Source organism: Podarcis erhardii (assembly GCF_964252035.2).
Source record: "Podarcis erhardii genome assembly, chromosome: 5".
In the NCBI taxonomy this organism is placed as follows: domain Eukaryota; kingdom Metazoa; phylum Chordata; class Lepidosauria; order Squamata; family Lacertidae; genus Podarcis; species Podarcis erhardii.
The window spans coordinates 28,432,443-28,458,222 of record NC_138509.1 but is presented as its reverse complement, the minus strand read 5'-3'; the positions used below and the strand labels follow the sequence as shown (position 1 = coordinate 28,458,222).

At 41.8% G+C, this 25,780-nt stretch overlaps 1 long non-coding RNA gene across 1 annotated transcript in view; it reads right to left on the bottom strand.

The window, feature by feature from the left end:
* Nucleotides 1-25,780, bottom strand: part of LOC309342496 — a 578,273-nt gene that overhangs the window by 191,296 nt on the left and 361,197 nt on the right. Inside the window, exon 10 of the long non-coding RNA XR_014156853.1 lies at nt 20,231-20,265. This is a non-coding gene — a long non-coding RNA (uncharacterized lncRNA). The remainder of the gene's footprint in view (nt 1-20,230; nt 20,266-25,780) is intronic.

Here is a 25,780-nt window from a genome sequence, read left to right as displayed (position 1 = left end):
TCTAAAGATGGCACCATGCAAAATTGTTTTTATTACCGGTATGTTCAAAAGGGAGGCATTTTATTTATTAGATGTTAATAATTTTTGCTCAGCCCTCATGTGTATAATTAAACTATTTCATCTGCCAAAACCACCTGGTAGCTCACAGTGGTCCTTACAATGAAATTGAGCTAGAAATATATCATTAGTATATCATTAGTCTGAACTTTTAAAATGCTCTGCTCTAGATACAAACTTACCCTTAAGCCATTTATGGACTGGGGCACAGAAAATGAGTTTTGTTATGAGTAACAACAACAACAACAACAAAAAGGCCAGGAGGAGACATGGAGCACAATTAAAATTTTCTTGGCGAGAGTCAACATTAGAGAAGGCTAATTGGAAATATGAATTTAAAAGGGGAGAGGGATGCCAAAATAGAGCCAAAATGGTGAATACACCTATGATAAAATAAGGCCGATACTGCTGATGACAGATTGTTCATCTATTAGTGACTGAAGAGCAGTTTGGTCGAAGAGAAGAAGCACAATAATCCAGGAATATATGACCCAAACTCAAGGATGAAATGAAGGAGCTTTGTTTTAGCTGGGTACATAAATGTGATGAAATTGCTACCTAATTCATATTTGAACAGACTGTTTATATCCTGATGTAATAAAGAAGATTGCAAAGGGCATACAGAAAATGTATTGATCAGTAACTACAGACAAGCAAAACCTCAGTGCTGGCTATAAAACATAGAGACAGTCATAGAAAGCTTGCCAGAGACCAATGTATCTCCCAAACACTAGAGAAACAGCATACTGAGAGGTAGTTAATAAGACTCTGAATCCTCAGTGCTGAGAGGCCCATGGAAGTGGTAACATATGAGCACGGCAACAACAGTGAGCAGTGACAATTCCCAGCAGCGATTCATGCAAGCAGGCCAGGTGAAAAATATGCTCCTAAGCTCACACGAATCACTGCCAAAAAGCCATGAGCATCAATGTGGTTACTTCCTCCATGCAGCTGCATGACATATTTTAAAGAATGAATTGTCTATTTTTAGAGCTCTGTTTTACGGTCTCCAACTGCAGTTTTCTAGAGAGGCACATATATGCTTTTGCCTTCCAGGGTGCTTCTATTTCCAGGAAACCATTTCTGACATTTTCAAAAGTACAAAAAAGTTATTTTCTCTGTGCTCTCCATTACCACAAGAGTTAGAAATTTATAGTTGAGTGTCAGTAGGGTACACAGAGTTATCTGGCAGACCCTGTATATACTTGAAGACTGAAAAAGCTTTTAACAAAGTCCCTCACCAAAGCTACTTGAGTCAGCAGTCATGGGATAAGATGCTGGTTTGGTAAATGGCTAAAGAATAGAAAGCAAGGTAAGGTTAAACAGTTTTCACAATGGAAGGAAGTATGCAGTTGGAAAGCTGATAATGTGCTGTTGAAAAAAATGGGGGGAAACAAGGCACATTTAGAAAGCACTTAAATATCAGGCAATATCAAGGACAATATGTACACAAATTATACTGTATAAGGATAGAATGGACTTAAACTGCATTAAAGTACCTTCTTTTTGGCCAGAACTATTTCACTTTATCCATGAGTAAAAGGCTGGAGCTGTGGCTCAAGTCACCTGTGGAAGCTGGCCATCTACCCCTGGCTCCTGTCCAGCTATGTGAGTCAAGGGGAAGAGCAGGGCCTGGGTGGTGAGGGAGTTGGGAGACCGAATGCAGGGAACCCCACTTCACAAATGGGGGGAGGATTTGGTTTCGTGTGTGTGTGTGTGTGTGTGTGTGTGCCCTCCAACCCTCTCCCCCCAACCTGTCCCATATTTTGCTCAACCAAAGGTGGCAACTCCACCTCAGGCTGTGAAACAGGATGCGCTACCCTGCCCTTGCTCTACCTAGCTTAGCCTGTTGGACCTAGTAGCTGTTAGTCTGGGAGTCTACCTGAGCTTGTCCTGAAACTATTATAAATTGAGAGGAGAAAGGTTGAAGAAGGAAGGATGAGCAACCTACAGGCCCTGAAGAAAGAGCTGAAATATTTATACTGAGAACAGCGAATTATCACTTGTCATAACTTATCAGAACCAGGACTGAAGGGCTGAGCAAAAAGCACTTAAGGACAGAGAAGACCTGTAGCTATTGGATTTTTGTGTCTTCACCCCGATACAGCAAACACCCAAACAATAATACCATATGCCATACATAAGGAAAATAAGCAGAAAAGCATCTATGCAAGCTGTACAATGAAAGGTGGAAAACACACTTGGGGCTGCAGCAGGAAGATGTGTGCTCTCTCTGCCCACTCTATCCCCTCAACTCTCAACTCACAGAGGGCAACGGTGTGAAAAGAGGAGCCTCTAGGATCCAGGGGAAAGCCCCAAGCATTTTGCAACACTGAAAAATGAGGGTTCCAAATCATGTGAAAAGCTTCCATGTATACTGGAGGCTTCCCTCTTCACTGCCCCCCTCCGCAAGTTGAAGGAGATGGGAACAATGGTACAGGAAGCAAAGCTAGTGCCCTCATTCCTGCCCCCATCTGTTTATTTTCTACACTTCACTGTACAGCCTGCATAGGGCTCAAAAAAGGAGAAAAGGGAAAGCTTACAACATTTCAAGGTCTGCTGTGGATAAAGTAGAGAGACGGGGGGCAGGGGGAATCCTCTCACAGTATAAGAACTTGGGGTCATTCAATTAAATTGATTGGCAGCAGACTCAGGACAGAGAAGAGAAAAGCACTTCCCCACAGAATCTATAATTAACTTGTGGAATTAATTCCCATAAGATATAGTGATCGTCATTTGGCCTAGACGAATGTACAAGGAGGTTAAAGAAATTGTGGAAGATATGTTTGTCAATTGCTGTTATCCACCCCTCATTGCATGATGGATCCTGCATTTATGTTGCTGTGCCACTTGCTACCTCATAGCTGGCATCCTATATCGCACCAAATGATCAAAAAGTAACCTGGAAATAGCAATATCCTCATTCTAAACCTGATTTAGCAGCAGAAGCATGATATGCCTTCCCCACATGTTTAATGCACTAGCCTTCTTGCAGATAGGGTGCCAAGCACATGCCTGATCAGACAAGACAGTAAATATATGGGGGGGGGCATATTGAAAACAGTTAAAAACAGTTAAAAACATCTAAACACATTTTAAAACTTCACCTATTCTTCCAGCAAAAAACATTTCAAGGTTGTCAATAGAATCCGTATATATAGTATATTTACAGTATCAGTAATTCCTCTGAAAGTCAATGAGGGAGACAGATGCTCCTTGTCAGGGAGGGCATTCCACAAATGGGGAACCACCACAAGGCAAGGCCCATAATCACTGAGCGGGCAGCACCTGCCGATGGTACAGCTTGAGAAGGTTGATATGTAAGTGCAGGAAGCAGGAAAAGTTGGTGGAACAGCTACACTTTTGAAATTTCAGTGTTTTTAAACCATACAAAATTAATTGAGTACTCTAATGCTAGCTTTTCAAAGGGGAGATACATAGACAGCATGGTGGTGGTGTTTTGAACCCCCCCCCAAAAAAAAGAATGCTCCTTAAACAATAACCATTCAGAAGTGATGGCAGGGTATAGGCTTGTTCTTTTTCAATACTGTCAGGGGACTGCCATCGGAACAGGGAAGGGAGGCAGGGGGGCCACTGGGATACAGAGAGCCTCTGAAACTCCTGAGGAGCAGTTACTCTTTCAGTGGTGGGAAAAGCCACACCTCCAGTGGAGAAGAGAGGGAAGGGTCCAGCCAAGCGAGGAAAGGGCTCAAGGATGCTGCTGAGAGCCCCAGCGCCTCACCTCGCCAGGCCGGCCAGGAGGGACGCACGCCACTTCCATCACCCAGCTTGCGCAGAGGGGTGAAACGCAAGGAGGGGAGGAGGAGGCTTGGGGTGTCAAAGTTCTTATATTGGGGGAGAAGCCGGAAGGGGCCACTCCCAGATTCTGCAAGTGAACAAGACGGACATGAACTTTGTAGATCTGCACTGTAAATAGTTTGCACAATAAAACTTATAAAAGACAGGTCAGAGTCCTGCCTGGTTACTCACGAGCAACCACCAGCAGCATCTGACAAATATTTTCATTTCTCTCTATTCCATAACAGTCATTCCTGCCTTTTGTTTGTACTCCTGATTGCCACTGCAGTTCTGGTGTATTATAGCACAATCCACATGATCATACAAGAACACCAACAGATTTACACTTCTCATTTCCAAAGGAGAAGCAATCATTACTGTTCTTTAAATTCAAACTCAAAAGGCTTCTTCTTAAGCAATAAAAAAACTAATTAAAACATGAGAAATAGGAGGACAAAAAAGGTAAACATGGTATATAGTATGTTGGAATTTGCTATAGTGATTAGTAGGCAGTTAAACAAATACAAAGTAATTATAACAGCAAATCTGTTCTTCACTGTGTATATCCTTACATACTATAAATAAAAAGCACCATAGAATGTAACTGAAATCAAATGGGGGGAGGCAGGTGAATGGTCGAATGAGTACAAATACCCAAATGCTATAGTGTAGCCTTTATGAATATAGAACTATTGTAAACTACTGCAGTCATTTCATTGGAAATGAGAAAAAAGTGACAGGGGGAATGAGAAAACACATGGTTGGCACAATTTCTCTTCCATTTAAGCAGGTGATCTTAGCCTGTTTCTCCAGATGTTGTTGTACTATAACTCCCATCGTCCTTGACCTTTGCTCATGTGACATGGGGCTAATGGGAATTATAGTCCAGCAAAATCTGGAGGGCTATAGATGCCTAACCACGTGTTTAAGATGAGAGAGTAGGCTGGAAAGCCTACCCTAGGCAATGAGATTGTAGGATGCATTGGTCTGTGGGACTTAGCAGAAATTGGTGCATCTTGAAAGCCTTCTGAGCAGCAGGAACTGGGGTACATGGAAAGCTGGTAGTTTAGCCCGAATTTCATGGAAATAGCAATCTCCACAGGTAAAGGAGAGCATAGAACTCAGAAATGTATTGTGGCCAACAAGAGAATTGGTCAAAGGGGCCTAGAAGTGTTGATTCACTAAACATAAAGCAAGGTTGCCCAAGCATTGCCCATTAAAGGTTAAAGCTCAACAGGGCTATTATGTATTATCAGCAAGTCTAACCTCACCCTCAACAAAGCAGTATCATAGCTTGCAGCCCAAGTGACAATGAGTATCATCTGTCAATCTACCAGGGAAGGGTCTCAGATATACACAAGATCAGCCACTCCAGGCATTGGAGTGGGCAAAATTTTGCCTTCTCTGTTAAAAAAATTCTATACCACCCTTCAATTAGACATTTTCAGGGTGGTTTACAACAGTATTATTCCAAGAATCCATGTCAAAATATTTTATGAGTACATATTATTTACAGGGCTATAATTACACCCACACATGGATGAAAAAAGCTGCATCTATAGATGTATCGGGGTGCCAACGTGGGCCCACTGGCACCTGCGCTACAACGTCATCAACGCGCCGCAGAAATGCTTCCAAGGCCTGGCAGGGCCTTGGAGATCACGTCTGAGGCCTCACAAGACCTCCAACATGACCAGAACCAACATGACCAGAAGCTGCATCGGAGGCCTAGTAGGGTCTCCGACATAGTCTCAGAGGTCGTTTCGGGCTGTGGCATGACTTTCAGTAGAAACAGGAAGTCACGTCAGAGCCTGCACTGTGAGCGCTGAGCACCCATATAAAATACCCTATAGTTGACACCTATGAAGAATGTACTACAGTGGTACCTTGGGTTACAGATGCTTCAGGTTACAGACTCCGCTAACCCAGAAATAGTACCTCAGGTTAAGAACTTTGCTTCAGGATGAGAACAGAAATCGTGCGGTGGCGGCGCAGCGGCAGTGTTAGGCCCCCATTAGCTAAAGTGGTACCTCAAGTTAAGAACAGTTTCAGGTTAAGAACGGACCTCCAGAATGAATTAAGTTCTTAACCTGAAGGTACCACTGTATAAGATATTAATGGGGCTCAACCCCAACAAATTAATTACTTATAATTGATCATATCATAAGGTATTGTGGCTGAAACTGGCAATACTTGATAGAGGTCACCATCTTGCATCTTTAAATATCCAATCTGACTACTTGACATGGGGGCAGTTCCAAATAAGCTCCTTTAATATGGTAGAAGCCATAACAATTTCCACTGTATTGGATTGAAACTATGCATGAACTATTTTGGCAATAATCTCAAAGTAAAGCATTACTCAGTTGCTCAACCTATGTCCTTTTTGCAAATAAAATCATTTTACCACACCACTCAATTTACTTTTTGGACTCTTTGTGTTGCTGTGATAATAAATATTAATTTGAGTGGCAAACTGGCTCTGCTCACATTATTATATTAATTTAGTAGTAGTAATTGACCTTATCAAATCCTGATTGCACCATCCAGATTGAGTGGGTGGGTGCGAGAAAAAGAAATTAATGAGATAAGGTGGACTTTTGAAGAGTTTCTGCATGATAGGGTGGTGATGGACAGCTTTCAGAGCTATTATGAAAACCTTGGTTGGCATTTTCAAAAATAGCCGTTACCAAGGTGTTCCTAAACTGGAGTTGATGGGAGGTGGAGCCAAACAACATTTGAAGACCAAAGTTTTCCATCCCCAGAGTATAAAATAAAGGCATTTCATTTGTGTTTTCCAAATCTGACAAATATACCTGTGGTCTTATAATAAAGAGAACTGTATTAGGTTAGCTTTGACACTGAAAACCTGTGCTTTCTACAGGAGATAAAACAGAATGCATTTTCTATAAATGGATTCTAAATCACTGACAACCTTTTAACTGAAGTGATTCAATGCAGGGGAGACAAACTCAGAGTCCCATCAATTCTAGTAGCTGAGGGATTGATACTTGTCAACTTCAATGCCTCCTTAATTTTTACTACCTCTATAAATGGTTGCAAACTCCTGTGCTTCTTTTAGCAACACTATTCAAAAATGATGTACTCCTCATTATCTGTCTGAGCTCACAGAGAATAATCTGTTTTCATTCACTGACAAGGTAAAGTCTCCATTCAGTTTCCAGGTCCTACAAGTGTTGTTTCTTAAGAATGTGGACAACAGCAAACATAATCTGTCAACATTTGCTAGTAAATTTAGGTGAGCATAGGAGACCCACTTTCTCAACTTCTTTTTTCCACACTCTCTAGTACTATGTATTTCTTTTTACTGAATTTAGGCTTATAGACTTTCCTATCTAGCACTAAAGTACTCCAATACAATGGGAAGCTTGGTGTGGTGTGGACACAGTGGCAGCGCTAATCCAGTGTTCCTGACACTTGTACCTACACAATGCCAAGATCCCTGCTACCTTGTCCTTCCTAAGGTTCAGCACTGGGAATACAGGAGAGCAACACAGCCCTGCTGGCAACTACTGCATCAGCATATGGAACTTTAATGCAATCACTAATTTCTTTTTAGGGCAATGGTTCTCAAACTTCTTTCTCTAGACCAGGGGTCCTCAAACTTTTTAAACAGAGGGCTGGTTCACTGTCCCTCAGAGACTGTTGGGGGCCGGACTATATTTTGAAAAAAAATATGAATGAATTCCTATGCACACTGCACATATTTTATTTGTAGTGCACAAAAAAAACAGGAAAAACAATACAATATTTAAAATGAAGAATAATTTTAATCAACATTAACTTGGGCCTGCCTTTGGCTAACAAGATGGTCAATAGCTGGTTCCATATTTGTCACTGCTAGTCATAGCAAGCAGTGTACCAGCAATAATGACTACTAAACTAGGTCACATCATCTTAAAAAGCAGAGACATCTCCTTACCAACAAAGGTCCGTATAGTTAAAGCCATGGTTTTCCCAGTAGTGATGTATGGAAGTGAGTGCTGGACCATAAAGAAGGCTGATCGCTGAAGAATTGATGCTTTTGAATTATGGTGCTGGAGGAGACTCTTGAGAGTCCCATGGACTGCAAGAAGATCAAACGTATCCATTCTTAAGGAAATCAGCCCTGAGTGCTCACTGGAAGGACAGATTGTGAATCTGAGGCTCCAATACTTTGGCCACCTCATGAGAAGAGAAGACTCCCTGGAAAAGATCCTGATGTTGGGAAAGATGGAGGGCACAAAGAGAAGGGGACGACAGAGGACGAGATGGTTGGACAGTGTTCTCGAAGCTACAAACATGAGTCTGACCAGATTGCGGGAGGCAGTGGAAGACAGGAGTGCCTGGCATGCTCTGGTCCATGGGGTCACGAAGAGTCGGACACGACTAAACAACTAAACAACAACAACAAACTAGGTCACAACCTTGTTATGAGGGGTGATGGCCATTTCCTGTTTGTCTCTAGAAACACAGGGTACTCACAGGTACACGGCCTCTAAAAATGGAGGTTCCATTTGGTTACCAGATGCCTATGTGGTGTCCACATTACATCTGACTTAAGAGCCCCTGCAGCCAGGCTCAGATCCACACATGAAGTTCATTGGGTGATCTCAGGCCAGTCTTTGAGCCTGAACTCTCTTACAGGGCTGTGGCAAGAATAAAACAGAATGGAGAGGAGAAAGAAGAAGAGCTATGTACCCTGAACTCCTTGAGAAAAGGGTAGGATTAAAATGACAGACAACTAAAAATTCCTCCGAGAATTTGTCTTGTTCTGATTCTATTTTAATTTTTTAAAAAACAAACCATCGCCAACACCACCATTAAAAGAAGAGCACAACTGGGCTTGACTTAATGTCAGCTGCGGAAAGACATCCTCACCTCTCCAGCTCCATCACTCTCAGCCCTCTTATCCTGCTCCTCCTAGGAACACCAGAAGAGCCCTTCTGGATCAGGCCAATGGCCCATCTAATCCAGCATCCTGTCTTCCCAGTGACCACTGCCTCCAACCCTCCTAATGCAGCTACATAAGAACATGAATCATTCCCCAAAATTTATTATAAATGAGCCTCTTACATATGTACCTTAAGTATGCATAAAAACCTCAATGAGTTTGATCGTCCGTGACTCTTCCTGCCACACTTGCCATCCTCTTATGCCTCACCACTGTGGCACGCCATTCCCTTTGAGAACTACTGCTTTAGGGGGGTGGATTTTCTCATTCTGGGTGATGTGTAAGTCACAACCGTGAGTCAAACATCTGTGCGACTGTTTCAGACACATACCACCAGTATTAATTTGCACTGCAGAAAAACTGTCATGCTAATAGCATTTGCTTTTACTTGTCCATAAAAGCCCTTTTTAATAATAAATTAGGGCTGAGAAGAATATTTGTCAGTTTATAATTTGTGCATTAGGCATTTCCCCTTTCAGCAAAGTAGAACTTCTACATTTTTCTAAAAGTGAAAACCAAAACTAATGCAAGACATACAGCTTATGGAAGCGGGTGGTACAGGCAAGGCGGAACGCAGCCCAGACATTTTGCAACAAGACGCAACATGTTAGTCACCCTTCCATCCCATTCCTCATACAGAAGCTGACTAGATTGGCAGGTAAATCTAACTTCAACACTAGGGATAGGACAGCATCATCTGGTGAAAATGAAAGCTGGTGACGCAAGGCAGGCCATGTGGCACACACAGCTCTATCCTTCAGCACCTCACAACTGCTCCCCAGCACCCAATAATCTGCTGCCTGAAACTTAATCTTCACTATATGGACGGAGCTGGTCCTGGGTTCAGACTTACTCCAAAATGATTAGGCAGAGGCAACCTTCCTATCTTTAGACCTCAGGCAGCTGCGTAACCCTTCTGGTAGCTCCACAAGGACCCAATTTAGGAAAGTTCCTCCAGTCCCTCTGAGCTAGAGTTCAGTTGGCCTCCCTTTATATGTTTGACACAATCCTCCTCCTTTTCCATGTGGCCATCAACAACCACATCCCTGTCCCCCTGCTCCCATATAAGCACTCAGGAAAGCAGATACCCGGAGGCTTATCAAAAACCCAGTAATAAAGAGCCACAAACAATGCATACTTCACAACATCTTGGACCCAGAAGACCACAAAAGACTACCTTTTTCATCCTTCGAAGAAGATAAAGGGTCAGTAGCTATTCTACCATCTGCTAAAGAGGCATTGTTAGTGGGCAAGATTTAAGCTCTTCAGAGTTGCCTTTAGCAAGGATTTAAACAAAAGCCAATACGTGCATTATTTTTATTTGCCTCCATATTCAACCAGCAAAATTGCATTATTTTTATTTTGCAATTATTTCTTGTTACTGAAGTTTAAAAAGGCTTGTCTCTAGGCCCAGTGCATGGGGTATTTACTGCATACTTAAGCCCCTTAATGAATGCAGATCCAACTGCTTTAAAATCTCAAACTTAGGCCGACAATTTATATTCCACATTATACTAAGCCATAATCTCGCTTAATAAAATAAAGTCCCTTTAAAATTATTATATGGTTTTATAACTTGTTTTAATCTAGTTTTATAACATATTTTAATCTATTAAAACAATTTATACAGTGATTCATGGTTGAACATAAAAATGATTACATACATATTCTGTTCGCAAATGATAATGCTGTCCAATGAGATCTAACTACATATCAAAAAGGAGGCATGTTTGACATTTAAAATAAGATCCACAATAAGCACTACTTATCATCATAAAGCAAGTTCTAAAACTATTGATAAAAGGATTAAGTTAGGAGGGGAAAAACAGCTTTACAACAATTCAGCCTGCATGCTACATGCTCCCTGTGGAGGGAAAAAACGGGTTGGTGTATTGAGATTACAGTAATCTGACCTCAGAAAGTTATTTCACAGGACTAGAGATAAGTGTTGAACCTAGAGTGGTGAAGTCAAGCAGTCAGCCTGCTTTTTTAGAACATAAAAGCTGCCTCACTGGGACAAAGCAAAAAGCTTACCGTATTTTTCGCCCTATAAGACACACTTTTTCCCCTCCAAAAATGAAGGGGAAATGTGTGTGCGTCCTATGGGGCGAATGCAAGCTTTCGCTGAAGCCTGGAGAGCGAAAGGCATCGGTGCTTCGGGCAGGTGTCTGCAAGCCTTGCACGCCCGGCGGGAAGTCCCGCGGCTGGGGGGAAAAATATATATTTTTTATTCATTTCCCCCCCCAAAAAACGAAGTGCATCCTGTGCGCCTTATAGGGCGAAAAATACGGTATACTAGGGATGAGGAGCCTGTGGCTCAGGAGTAAAATGTGGTTGTCCATACCTTTCTGCCAACCTTCAAAACTCAATCTCTTGTGGCACAAGGGGTCAGTTTATCTGGCTCTTATCCAGAAAGTAGGTGGTTCAAGCCTACCCAGGGACGGTTGTGAGCAAGATTCCTGCATTGCAGGGAGTTGGACTAGATGACAATCAAATATCTATAGTCCTGATAGCTGACCAGCCAGCTACTGCAGCCTGCCAGTAGCTGAATCAAAAGCTCCTGGCTCTTCCAGCCAGAAATGGTCACAGGAAGAAGAAGAAAAGTTTGGATTTAATATCCCACTTTATCGTTACCCTAAGGAGTCTCAAAGCGGCTCTCCTTTCCCATCCTCCCCTACAACAAACACTATGTGAAGTGAGTGAGGCTGAGAGATTTCAGAAAAGCGTGACTAGCCCAAGGTCACTCAGCAGCAGCATGTGGCGGAGCGGGGACGTGAACCTGGTTCACCAGATTATGTGTCTACTGCTCTTAGCCACTACACCACACTACATCATAGGACCCTCCTCTTCCTCCTCCTCCTCTTCTTCTTAGTGATGTAAACGCTTCAGGGACTCATAATGTCACCCTTTTTGATCTGGTGGCCAAAAAGATCAGAAAGACGACCACGGACAATATAGCAGTGAACTGTAAGAGAGACGCAGAGATCTAAATAGAGACCATTATGTGTGGCACGACACACCTTTTGCTTGTATTTATTCTTGACTCAGATTTGTCATGGCCAATGGCTAGTACAATAAAGTTACTTGGATTGGAAGTGGACTGTAGTCCATGAAAGCTTATGTTGCAATGATGTAATTATTTCCACATCATTCATTTTAATGAAATATCAAAACAATGTTAAAACAACAAAAACACACCATTAATTTGGAATTGGTTGTAAGCTGTAAATAAAACCCTAAAACCAAGAATGTTGTGATTGAATACCAGTCATATTAAATGGATTGCTACCTGTTCCAGACTTGGGAGAAGAATGCAAATAGCAGCAATTTTCACTTCCTTTTCTGGTGGAATTCTCCAACATTCCTAGTTCCCTTAGAAGTGCAGTGCATGAGGAACAATCAAATGCACTTGTAACAGTGCACTTCAAATAAATGGTTCCAAGTTATAAATTTAGCAAGAGAAAAAGCAAGAGATGTTTCTACATTTTCTAAACTAAAATTGCTGATAGTTTTGTTTTATTTGTTGAGTGACTTGACAATCGACTGCATGAGGAGCCGTTACATCCTCCACAAGTGTCAGAAAGACCTTGTAAAATATATCCATTGACTTGTCTGGCAAAAGCCTATTTAGTGATAAATGATTTGTATCTAGCCTCCTTTGAAATGACGCTCTCCCTATGCATCAGGAGTAAAAACAGTGATCTATCACTGAGGCAGTGGAAAAAAATCTATTTAAAACAAGACAATGAATTCTTGATCAAATGTTATCTCATAAATGGTTCTTAAATATACTACAATATATGCAGAAACCAGTGTGGTGTAGTGGTTAAGAGCGGTAGTCTTGTAATCTGGGGAACCGGGTTCGAGTCTCCGCTCCTCCACATGCAGCTGCTGGGTGACCTTGGGCCAGTCACACTTCTCTGAAGTCTCTCAGCCCCACTCACCTCACAGAGTGTTTGTTGTGGGGGAGGAAGGGAAAGGAGAATGTTAGCCGCTTTGAGACTCCTTAAAGGGAGTGAAAGGCGGGATATCAAATCCATACTCTTCTTCTTCTTCTTGCAAATCTTTAGGGATCTGAATACATTATAGGCACTTCCAAAATTACTAAGATGAGACTAGAGAGAAAAATCATTCATACTGTTAATACTGTGGTCAAAGGCAAGAGGAAGATGATCAGCGAATGACCTTTCATTGTCTCACCTCTGCCTCTATAGAACAGACAAAAATTGAGAAAGAAATCAATTGGTGACATCTAGTGATGTCTGCCTGCCTGCTTGCATAGTGAAACTCTACTTGCACAACAAGACTTATCTTTCCTCTCCTCCTCCTTACAATACCCCCCACCCACCCATGCAAAATCTACTCTGGAGCATCCCCCAACTTTATGGGGCAGAATTTCTGAGCAACTGCAGGAGGAGAGCAGATGGGAGGAGAGACAGGAGGAGAGGAAGAAGAAGCCTCATTACATGTGAAGATGCTTGTGTGGCATTCGAACGGAGCCCCAGCTTGTCTCTCAGACTATTGACCTGTACATCACTAATCTTCTGCCGCCAACCAGGTTCTCCCCGGTAAAACACTTAGTCCCAGTCGGGTTCTCAAGTTAACAACGAAGATTGTCGTTTATTGCAAACCCAAATAAACTTTAAATGCATTCGAAACACTGCTACCCTTTACCCTCCTAGTCTTATTTTAACCTGTCTCTAACTCTTCTACCTCCCCTCACACAAGAACCAACTGCACTCACTGTCTCTCTATTTCCATCTGTCTTCCAACTGCTTTCCCAACTGCTCTTTCCCCCAACTGCTTTTTCCCAACTGTTTTTTCCCAACTGACTAAACCTCTGGCTAAACCTTTTAAAAACAGATAGGCTCCGCCTCTGGCTTTTCTTTTGGTCTACCTAATAATATTTCTCTCCCCCTGTACAGACATTTCCAAAAGAATGGGCAAACGCCACTTCTCTCCCCCCTTAAAGAAATTTGATCAGGAGGAATAACTGAACAGAGTTCAACTGCATTAGACGTTTAAAGCAAATGAACATATTTATACTTACGTTATACATTTAACTTCCTATACTCTCTAGTACAACAATTGCCTATTGGCAAAACATTCAATTATACAGAGGTTTTGGTACATTTTAGGCAACTCAGTTATCTACAGGAAAAATTATTAACTGCGCATGGTTAACCTTCATCATCGGGTCTTCTTGATAAAGCATTGGCCACAATGTTCAGGGACCCTTTCACGCTTCTTATGGTGATATTGAAGTTCTGCGGCAACAGGGCCCACCTCATCAGTTTGCTATTGGTTCTCATTGTCCTTAAGCAAAGCAAGGGTGAATGATCAGTGCACAGTATAAATTTCCGGCCCCAGATGTATGGCTTCAACTTCTGTAGGGACCAGACGATAGCAAAACATACCTTTTCTATCGTGGAAAGGTGTTTCTCTCTGGGTAGCAATTTCTTTTTTTATATATATATAATAATTTTTATTCAGTTTTTAAAACACATAATTAAAAAAAACAAACACATCACAAAATACAAACAAACATAAACAAATCAAACATAAATAAATTCATAATCTTTTTTTCTTGTAACTTCTTTCAGTCGACTTCCCCTTACCTCCCTTTCGCTGCATCCTTATTTTAAAATTTTTTAGCAACCCTTTAGTCAATTTATCCATTTAGTTCCCTTCATTAAATTCCCATAAATTTGTTAATTACAGCTGTAGTTCTCTGCTTCTTACCCCTTGACATCTTAGCACTCCTCAATTTTACAACAGTTTTTAAGATATATTTTAAATTTCTTCCAGTCTTCTTCCACTGCCTCTTTCCCCTGGTCACGAATTCTGCCGGTCATCTCTGCCAGTCCCATGAAGTCAATCACCTTTGTCTGCCATTCTTCAAGAGTAGGTAGTTCTTGCATCTTCCAATACTTTGCCAGAAGAATTCTTGCTGCAGTAGTAGCATACATAAAGAAAGTCCTATCCTTCTTTGGCACCAATTGGCCAACCATGCCCAGGAGAAAAGCCTCTGGTTTCTTAGTAAATGTCCATTTAAGGACTTTCTTAATTTCATTATAGATCATTTCCCAGAATGCTTTAACCCTCGGGCAGGTCCACCATAGGTGATAAAAGGTACCTTCATTCTCATTACATTTCCAACATTTATTATTGGGCAAATGGAAAATTTTTGCAAGCTTGACTGGGGTCATGTACCACCTGTAGATCATTTTCATTATATTTTCTTTTAAGGCATTACATGCCGTGAACTTAACACCAGTGGTCCATAACTGTTCCCAGTCAGCAAACATAATGTCATGACCGATATCCTGTGCCCATTTAATCATAGCTGATTTCACCGTTTCCTCCTGTGTATTCCATTTAAGCAGCAAATTATACATTCTTGACAGATTCTTAGTATTGGGTTCTAACAGTTCCGTTTCTAACTTTCTGGGTAGCAATTTCTTGCTGACATACGTGATCGGATGCAGGTTGTCTTCCTCTCCTGGTTGACACAACATGGCTCTGATCCGGGCATTCGATGCATCTGTAAAGATGGTGAACTCTAGGTCATGGTTTGGTGCGATGAGGACTGGTTCGGTAGTCAAGGAATTCTTTAGCGCATCAAATGACTGCTGGCATGCTGATGTCCCCTCAACACTCTCCGGTTCTTTCTTGCATGTCAGGTCGGTCAGTGGTGCAGCTAGTTCACTGAACTTAGGGATAAATTTTCGATAATACCCTGCCAAACCTAGGAAGGCTCTCACTTTCTTTTTTGACGTAGGGGTAGGCCAGTTTGTAATTGTTTCTACCTTGGTTTCTGAAGGCTTTATTATTCCTCCACCCACCATATGTCCAAGGTACTTGATTTCTGAGTCCCCAATCTGACATTTACTAGCCTTAATGGTCAAGCCCGTCTCTTTAATTCTTTGTAGCACTAACTCTAGGTGCTCTTTATGTTTGGACCAGGTCTGACTAAAAATGGCAATAACATCCAGGTAAGCTACTGTGAACTCCCTTAATCCATGCAGGATCCCATCCACTAGCCTTTGAAAGGTCGCTGGCGCATTTTTTAGTCCAAAGGCCATCACCTTAAATTCATATAATCCTAGGGGACTTCTAAAGGCAGTCTTTTCCTGGTCCCCAGGATACATTTTTACTTGATAATAGCCTTTTGTCATGTCTATTTTTATTTATTTATTAATATTTATTAGAAATTTCCAATTACAAAAAAAAATAAAAAAAAATAAAGAGAACAAAACATCCCAATTTAAAATCTTATTTTCAGTAACATCTTTCCAGGACTTCCCCTCCCCTCCCCCTCTTGTATTCCAATTCTTACAAATGAATTCAGCAAATTCTTATCCCAGATTTTGAACTTATTATCATTAGCCCAGTTTTAAAAATATTTTCCCATCCCCTAAAATCGACCTGTTCCCTTCCGCGCGTTCCCTCCTTTAATATACAATACAGATTAAAATAATCAAATATAATTAATTAAAATAAAATTGTAAAATATAATTAAGATAATCAAATATAATTTTACACCCTTTGGATTCCAAATTTCCCTCCCCCCTTTCCCGGTTGCGTTCCCAATGTTCATCAACGTCTGATGTCTTCCTGGAGCTCCCACATCTATCTAGGCCATAGTCCTTTACCAGTCATCTTTAATTTCGAATGTCCAATCTTGGAAGGAGTCTATCTCAAAAAGGCCCATTTCTTCCATCCAGATTTTTATATTTAGGAGTAAAAACTCCAATTTTATTTCTTAGACTTTTCAAATCTGGATGTCCCAAATGTTCCCACTTCCAACTTTATCCAATTCTTGTTGTTCTTGTTGTTCTTGTTAATGCCTCTCCTCCTTTTTTTTCCCCTGCTCTCCTGCACAAATGTTCTAATTCCAAAAGCTTCTAATTCCTCTGCAGAGGCTCTGTTATTCAGGAACAAAACATTATGCCAAGTCCCTTCCATTCTTCAATAGATAAATCTATTGTCTCCTTTAGTGTGTAGACCTCTGTAGACAAAATAGTGTTCCATTCCTGCAGTTTCCCAGGAGATAAAAAGTTCTATTCAAGTTCCAAGCCAACAATACTTGTAATATCCCTCAGCTCCTCTAGGTGGATTGCAATAACTCAGTTCCCTTCCAGATCACGCCCACCAGTCAAAATAACTTGTTATTCCTTGTTTTAAGCAATTTGTATCCAATTTATAACAAATGTAACCGGCAAAGTCCTCGTAACAAAGTTCTCATTTTTGTTCTTCCGCTTTGACAGCTCTTTGACAGCTGTCAAAACCTCTCTTTCTCTTCTCCCGGCGCTCTCACAAATCGCTCCCAGGATTCCGGGGGGGGGGGGTTGCTTTTTAATTCAATTCCACTTTTCTCCTCCAGCTCAGTCTTATAATTTTCCATCGCGAAGTTAGTAACCTTGTCAAAATAGGGTTGTGCTCGATCTTAGTTGTCAAATCCTTTACTTTAACTCCTCTACGACGGGGGGGGGGGCTGACTTCCTTTTTGCGCCTCCCCCGCTCGCTCCAAATTTTTTAAAAAATTTATCCCCCTTTTTAGTCCAGGTTCCAATTACTCACGGGTTATTCTTTTAAGTCCAAATTTTCAATAGAAGAAGTCAGCGCTCTCTGTCGAATGGCATGCGGCTTCGCTCGGCAGGGGAAGCGGAGGACTCAAAGCACCACCCCCCCGTCACCCGTTCCGCAGCCTTTAAAAAGGCTCCTTCGCGGGTCGGGGGCGCAAAAGGTGCCAGCCGAGTCACCATGTCCATGGGTTTCAGCGCCCATGGTTTTTGAGGGTCCCCGCGTCGCCGGCGCGGTAGGACCCAGCCCCTGCCGAGCAGGCTCCCTCCGGAGCTCGGAGGGAGTCCGCCATTCGGCGATGGCGCCAACCCGGAAGTCGCCTTTTGTCATGTCTAGAAAGGCAATGAAATGGCACCTGCCTATGGTCTCAATTAGGTCATCTAAGCGGGGCGTTGGATAGGCGTTCGCCTTAGTGATGTGATTTAACTTTCGGTAGTCAACAAAAAATCTTATAGAGCCATCAGGTTTGTCTACCAGCACTACCGGTGCTGCCCGGGGACTGTCTGAGGGGGTTATGATCCCTACCTTCAGCATCTCCTGAACCTCGTTGAGGATTTGTACAGACATTTCCAAAAGAACGGGCAAACGCCACATCTTGCTATGCTGGATTGCACTCATTGATGCTAGAAGGGAAGAGAACAGCAACTTTAAAATAAAGAGGAAATAATGGGGCATCCTTCTCACTAGAAGCAGAGGTCGTGGAAAATCTATGCCCAAATTGCATCACACTTGTGACTGCATTTGAGGCTCCCATGATTACATATTCTTCCATGCCACCAAAAATACCTCTACAAACCTCCAAAACTTGGCCTGCCAGAAGACATAATGCCAGGGAATCAAAAATAACATATTTGTGTTGTGTTGTATACACCCAGTATTTTAGTGAAGCCAAGCCCTCAACTACAGGCTATGAAACTCGGGCAGTTGAGGCAAGCCTGGATATGTGCAGAGTTACCTGGGTACATTGAATGCATCAGGTTTAAACTGGGGCTTTGAAGGAAACAAAAGCACTTCAATAAGAGCTGCAAAATTTTACAGGAGCAATCAGGGCTGGCCTCGCCATTCAACAGAAAGAAGGAGTCCCCTCCGGGTGCTGATTTCTGGCATCACAGAAGGGCAGCAAATTGTTAAATTATTTATTATTACTGCATTTTTACTGTGAAGCGCTTCAGAGATTTTTGGCCTCGGATGCCAAAATAACTTGGCCAGGCTTGGGTATGATGTGTCTTGACTGGGGGAGGTCACCATCTGCTGTTCTACCTTGGGCAGCAAGACCAGTCCTGGGCAATCCACATTCATCCTCAGAGCCTCCCTGAACCTTGCTCACCTCAGTTGCTCTGCCCTTCTGTGGTACAGAGAGTATTCCACTCCTCACAATGGCCAAGCTGCTAATGTTCTAAAAAGTTGCCTTACAGCTTCCCTGAATTGTGATGTACTAATCATCACATTCAGAGTCTGCTCACATAGCCATCTGGGTCAGTTTACCTGACTGCAATATCACAGAATGAATTCTGGTTCTGGAACATCAATGCAGACCTTCCTAAGTAGCCATGGTTAAACAGAAGTGGAATCCTGATCAGCTTGGATGACATTCCCTTTACTTCACATTAATAATATATAAAAAAACCTCTCAATGTGAACGACATCATTATATTTCTCCTCCACCTAACTAGCTTTCCCATTTGCTACATTTGAATGTCTCTGAACACTCTCTAAGCAGTCCATACATTGTTTTGCATTTAGTCAATTTACCCAGTATTTTTTAATTATTTTCAGAGAAGGTTAAGAAAGGTTCCCACACTGACAAAAACATTTTCTGGCTTGCTTTGTCTTTTGACAACTTCTAGCTTCTCTATGACCATAAGTTCCCACACCTTATCAATTCACAACACATACGTGGGTAAAATATCACCTTTCCAGAACCTTGCTACAACAAATTTGGCAGCTAACAACAGAAATACCAGACAAATATGCTCAGATATGTTTCTGTGTGAATTTTAAACAAAAGTAACTCTGATAAAGATAGCAAAAAATCTCAGTGCGTCAGTGGAAGCTCTTCTGTCGGACAAAGTGCCCCTCCTATGAACCTCCAAAGCCATAGTACAGTCTTACTTCTGTCGCCCACAGAATCAAGAAAGTAGTCTTGAAGGGGATTCATATCCCTGCATCTTGTAAAGAAACATCTATAGATGTTAGTGATGTGAGAATAGAGTCTACATGACTCTCCACTCATTTCCTTTCAGCTCATGCATGCTGAGAATTTCAGGACCACAGGAGAGAAGAGCTTTGAAGTTCTCTCCATTCCCAATGGGGAGCACTTGCTGCAAGGCTCAACCAATTTCTTTTTGCTCCCTGCTAGGAGCAGCTATAGAGGGACTGGGAACTAGAGACTTCTCTTTAGCCTTTCCTTCACTGAGCAGCTATAGTTTCAATGGCTCAGCGACAGCTCAGGAAAAGATAATAACCCTCTTGGGATATCGTACCTACTACCTAAATAGTAAGGCAATTACTGCATTCCAAGAGGGATTAGCAAAAGAACTCACTTACAGTTGAGTGAAAATTTAGTCCGACTGGACTGAAGCTTCACTGGGAATGAATTGACTGTCCTAGAAATCAGTCCTCCACAAAGAAATGGAGCAAGAGTCAAGTTTCATTAGGGTGAACGAATCCTCTGTGACAAGACTTGCATTTTAAACAGATTTGTGGTTAACAAATGGCAACACCTTTGGAATAAATTGGCCCCTTTGAACTTTGTAAGTGCAAACATCCATTCAGCCCTGCTTCTGCACCTAGCTTTTAAATCCACATACCTGTGGATGAACACTATATGCTTACCTTCTGGCTCAATTTGTATCCAGGCACAGGATCACCTGGAGAAAAGGTAATATGCAAATTACACCTAGCTGCCGAGCTTCGGTAGGGAAGGATCCAACATGGCGGCGAAGGTAGTTTCCGAGTAATTTCGCTTACCCTTATCAGAGTTTTTAAGTGCTTTTAAGCGGTTTTTATCCTCCCTTGTTTTTATCCGTGAGTTTTAATGATCTGCTGGCTGTGCTGGCTGTCTTTTAGTATCTTTTAGTATCCCGCTGCTTGTGTTATCTTTGTTTTCTTTTTATCTGGGTTGCTCTGACGCCGGACTTGCCGCCATGGCTGCCGCCGCCTCCCTAACTGGGAGAGATAAATGAAAGGTTCTCCTGGGCATAAATCCTCTGCCCTGTCGACCAGCTCTTTCCTTTAGCTTTTAGTTTATTGCATACTACGAAGTGAATTTTGCCCGACTGCTGGAACTGAGCTGTCTCGAAAATCCTAGGAACAAGGAAGAGGGGAAGGAAGAGGCTTGAACTAACTGCCTTACTGTGAGTAATTTTATGGCACCACTCTCCTGGAAGTGGTAGTATTCTTGTGAGGAAGACTAAAGGATTTAAGGAGCTCCCCAGCACAGTGCCCACGACGGTTCTCCTGCAAAATTGACTTATGGGTCATGGAAAACGTCCAAGAGACTCTGACGAGGCATTATCCTCTCCGAGGCCTAAGCAATTGAGAAAGGGTTCACCTAAAGGAGGGAGAGACCCCGAGGAATGTACCTACTCAATAGCAACTCAAAATCGTTTCGATCCTCTAATTGCCCTTGAAACAACATCAGAAGATGAGGCCCCTGAGACGTTACAAATTGGAAACGCTAATGGTAACACAAATGGGGATGGTCCCTATCTGAAGGAGGAGTTGGTAGCCGAATCGGACTGCACAGGATGCGAGCAACTCCATCTAATAATTAGAACTCTAAACTGTATATTTAAGAGAATTGACGGCCTATCCTCTCAGCTGCATAGCCTTCAGCAAAAACTGGATGACCAGCCGGCACAGACAGCCCAAGATGGGGCAGTAGATGTTCCATTGCGCCGGCAGAAAGCTCCATCAAACACTGATTGTATGAAGAACTGCAAATACAATCTCAACCCCGCACTGAATCGCCAATCCCTGATTCTACATCCAAGGAAGATTTCCCTAACCTTCCGGGAAAGGGACCTAAGTTGGACAACGCTACATGGGTCTAAAGAGCACCTCAGATGGCTTCTAAAACTCGAGACATCACAAATAGATCTTTGTGCTGTGCTTCCCTTAGTCCGCCAGAACAGATATCAGAGAATAATGCTGGCTTTCCGCTCTGCAAAAATCCCCTCTCTTCTTATTCAGCAAAAAGTGTTTTTGAATAGTCTTGGCATTTTTCCAACGAGAGTTTTCATGGACTCCATAATTAGACCCCTCCTATCGGAGAGATTAATCAAGGAGACGGTACAACCTTCCCATCCTGAACCACAAAAGAGGGCTGAGCTGTACACCTCATGTCGGGGCCAGTCCCATAGTACCCCCACTCCTACAACTAAACACTATGATTGTGCCAGTAACTCTTTGACACCCCAGGAGGAAAGAGAGCTTATCGCCTCCTTTGGAGAGTTACCAGCGATGGAACAACAAGAAATTATAAATAGGCTGGACTCACTTAAACTTCAGCTCCTAAGTATCGCCTGCAACGGAGTTACTATGAACAATACCCACTCTAACTTAGCGGTGCCATGCCCCATGGAGGTGGAAACAACAATCCCCCAATATCCAGCATATAAGGTGCCATCGGCATTGGATGGGAAGGTCTCACTGCTGGAGGCAGACTCTTCACCTCCCCTTCACACTGGTAACTCATCCCTGCTTTTAATAGATTTATCTGTTCCCTCTGAGATTAACCGATCAAAGAATGAATCTCAGGATAACACTCCCCTGGATAAATCGTCGCCCCTGCACCCCTCCATGCCGGACTTGGAATCAACATACATCGAAGACCATCCACGACCTGAGACGGTAGTGGCCACTCCAAGTCAGGCTTCTCCACCAAAAATCCAAAAATTACGTGAGGAAGACACTATAGTGTCGAGAGTCAACACAGAGTGGACTGAAGACCCAGCAGGACATATAAATCAAATGATCACAAGTGTTTCGGTTAGATCCCCAAAGAGGACGGCTCCAGCGGACTTGGCAGGAGCCTCTTCAGAGCCTAGTTGGGCCCGACAGCTAAAATCGCCAAATATTATCTCTACTCACCAGGATGCTATCTCTTTTCTGCCCCCCAAAAAGTCTGGCCCTTGCAACTTGATCGTGCCACAACCGGCTCGCACCAGAGCAAAAGACTCATGAGATTTTAAGAGAAATAAAGTTTCATCAAACACAATATATGGAACTGATGAATCAGGAAATAGAATGGAAAATAAAACAAATGAGGCAAAAGACCTTCGAGTCAGCAGATAAATGTGGGAAGCTACTGTCATGGCAATTGAAAAAGAGACAAAAGTTGAATACGGTGACATCACTCGAAGTAGATGGGAAGTTTGTTAATAAACCAAATGAGATAAGTAATTGTTTTCAAAGTTTTTTCAAGAAACTGTACAAACAAGGGCCAAAGAATGAACAAGAGATAGAAGAATTTATTGAAAAACACGGCCTGCCAAAAATTTCGGAAAAAAACAGAAGGAGGTTGAATGAGAAAATTACAGATCAAGAAATAGAGGGTGCCATTCAGGATATGCAACTAGGAAAATCACCAGGACCAGATGGGCTGACCGCGAGATACTACAAAGCATTGAAGGAATGGTTAGTACAACCATTGAAAGAAGTTTGTAACCAAATCTTGGAGGGGAAAAAGGCTCCCGAATCGTGGAAAGAAGCATTCATCTCACTTATACCGAAATCAGAATTTGAAAAACATCAAGTTAGGAACTACCGCCCTATATCACTTTTGAATGTGGATTACAAAATTTTTGCAGACATTTTAGCAAAAAGATTTAAAAAAGTTTTGTTAGAGGAGATTCACAAGGACCAAACAGGCTTTCTACCAGGCAGACAAATGTCAGATAATGTGAGGAACATTATAGACATTTTGGAACTTCTGGAAACTGACATAAATAGAAAAGCTGTGTTGATTTTTGTGGATGCAGAGAAAGCCTTTGACAACATTTGCTGGAGTTTTATGAAGAGGAATCTTCAAGGGATGGGGGTAGGCCAAAATTTTGAAAACGGTATAGGTGCAATATATTCTGAGCAAAAGGCTAAACTAATTGTAAATGGTATGGTCATGGACGAGATCCCAATTGAGAAAGGGACACGACAGGGATGCCCAATATCCCCCCTATTGTTTATATCGGTACTGGAGGTTTTGCTGAATATGATTAGAAGGGACCAGCTGGTTAAAGGAATACAGGTCGGAACTAAACATTATAAGTTAAGAGCATTTGCAGATGACCTAGTTTTGACATTGCAACAGCCAGAAGCCAGTACAAAAAGAGTTCTGGAATTAATTGAAATATTTGGTCAAGTAGCAGGTTTTAAATTAAATAAACATAAGACAAAGGTGTTGGAAAAAAATCTAACGATGGGGGAAAAAGATAGTTTCCAAAGAGAAACCGGTTTGGAAATTGCAAAAAGAGTGAAATATCTGGGGGTGAATTTAACATCTAAGAATGTGAACCTATTTAAAGATAATTATGAGAAATGTTGGTTGGAAGTGAAGAAAGATTTTGATATATGGTCTAGGCTGAGACTTTCCTTGTTAGGCCGAATTGCTGTTATCAAGATGAATGTATTGCCGAGATTGTTATTTTTGTTCCAGACACTGCAAATTTTAGACAAGATGGACTGTTTCAAGAAGTGGCAGAAAGATATATCTAAATTTGTCTGGCAGGGCAAAAAGCCCAGAATAAAATTTAAGATTTTGACTGATGCAAAGGATAGAGGGGGTTTCGCCCTGCCGGACTTAAGACTTTATTATGAAGCAGCAGCTTTTTGCTGGCTGAAACAATGGCTACTTCTTGAGAATACAGATATCTTGGATCTGGAAGGCTACGATAATAACTTTGGTTGGCATGCACACTTATGGTATGACAAGGTAAAGGTTCATAGAAACTTTAAAAACCATATTGTCAGGAAAGCACTGTATAATGTATGGAATCAATATAAAGATTTGTTGGAGAGTAAAACCCCCAGGTGGTTGTCACCAATGGAAGCTAAGGCGGTAAAAAGACTGAACCTGGATTCAGACTGGCCAAAATATTGTGAAATTATAGAATATGATGGTGAAAAGTTGAAACTACAGAGTTTTGAGAAATTAAAACCTAAAGTCCGAGACTGGTTACATTATTACCAGATTAATGAGACATTTAAGCAGGACAGGAAACTAGGATTCCAGAAGGAGAGGTCAAAGCTAGAAACAGAATTGTTAGAACCCAATACTAAGAATCTGTCTAGAATGTACAATCTGCTGCTAAAATGGAACACACAGGATGAAACGGTCAAATCAGCTATGATTAAGTGGGCACAAGACATTGGTCATGATATTATGTTTGCTGACTGGGAGCAGTTATGGACCACAGGTATTAAATTCACGGCATGTAGTGCCTTAAAAGAGAATATAATGAAAATGATCTATAGATGGTACATGACCCCAGTCAAGCTTGCAAAGATATATCATTTGCCCAATAACAACTGTTGGAAGTGTAATGAATGCGAAGGAACTTTTTATCATCTTTGGTGGACCTGCCCGAAGATTAAGGCCTACTGGGAAATGATCTATAATGAAATTAAGAAAATCCTTAAGTGGACATTTGCAAAGAAACCGGAGGCTTTTCTCTTGGGCATGGTAGGCCAAATGATTCCAAAGAAAGATAGAACATTTTTTATGTATGCAACAACAGCAGCAAGAATTCTCTTGGCAAAGTATTGGAAGACTAAAGAACTACCTACTCTGGAAGAATGGCAGACCAAGGTGACTGAATTTATGGGACTGGCAGAGATGACCGGCAGAATTCGTGACCAGAGGAGAGAGACAGTGGAAGAGGACTGGGAAAAATTTAAAATTTATCTTAAAAGTTGTTGTAAAATTTCAGAATGTTAAGATGTCAAGGGATTTGATATAAAGAATTACAGCTGTAAAAATTTAAGCTTAAGAAAATTTTAAAGAGAATTAAATATAAAAATGGATGAAGGATTGCTAAAAAATTTTAAAACAAGGATGCAGTGAAGGGGAGGTATGGGGAAGTCGTGTTATGTTTGTTTGTTTTTTGTTTGTGTTGTAAAATTAATAAAAATTATTTTAAAAAAAAAAAAAAGACCCACCACAACCGGCGCGCACCAGAGCAAAAGACTCACCACACCAGGACGTCAACCCTCAGCAAAGGAAAATTACGGACTTCTTTAAGGGAGCGTCCTTGCTGCATAAGAGCTTCCCACAAGAATTTAAATGACGGTTAGCCGGACAACCCAAAAAACCACCAATATCGATCCTCTGTTGGAACATCGCTGGCTGGCGTAGGAAAAAATGTGACCCAGAATTCCAGTCGTATA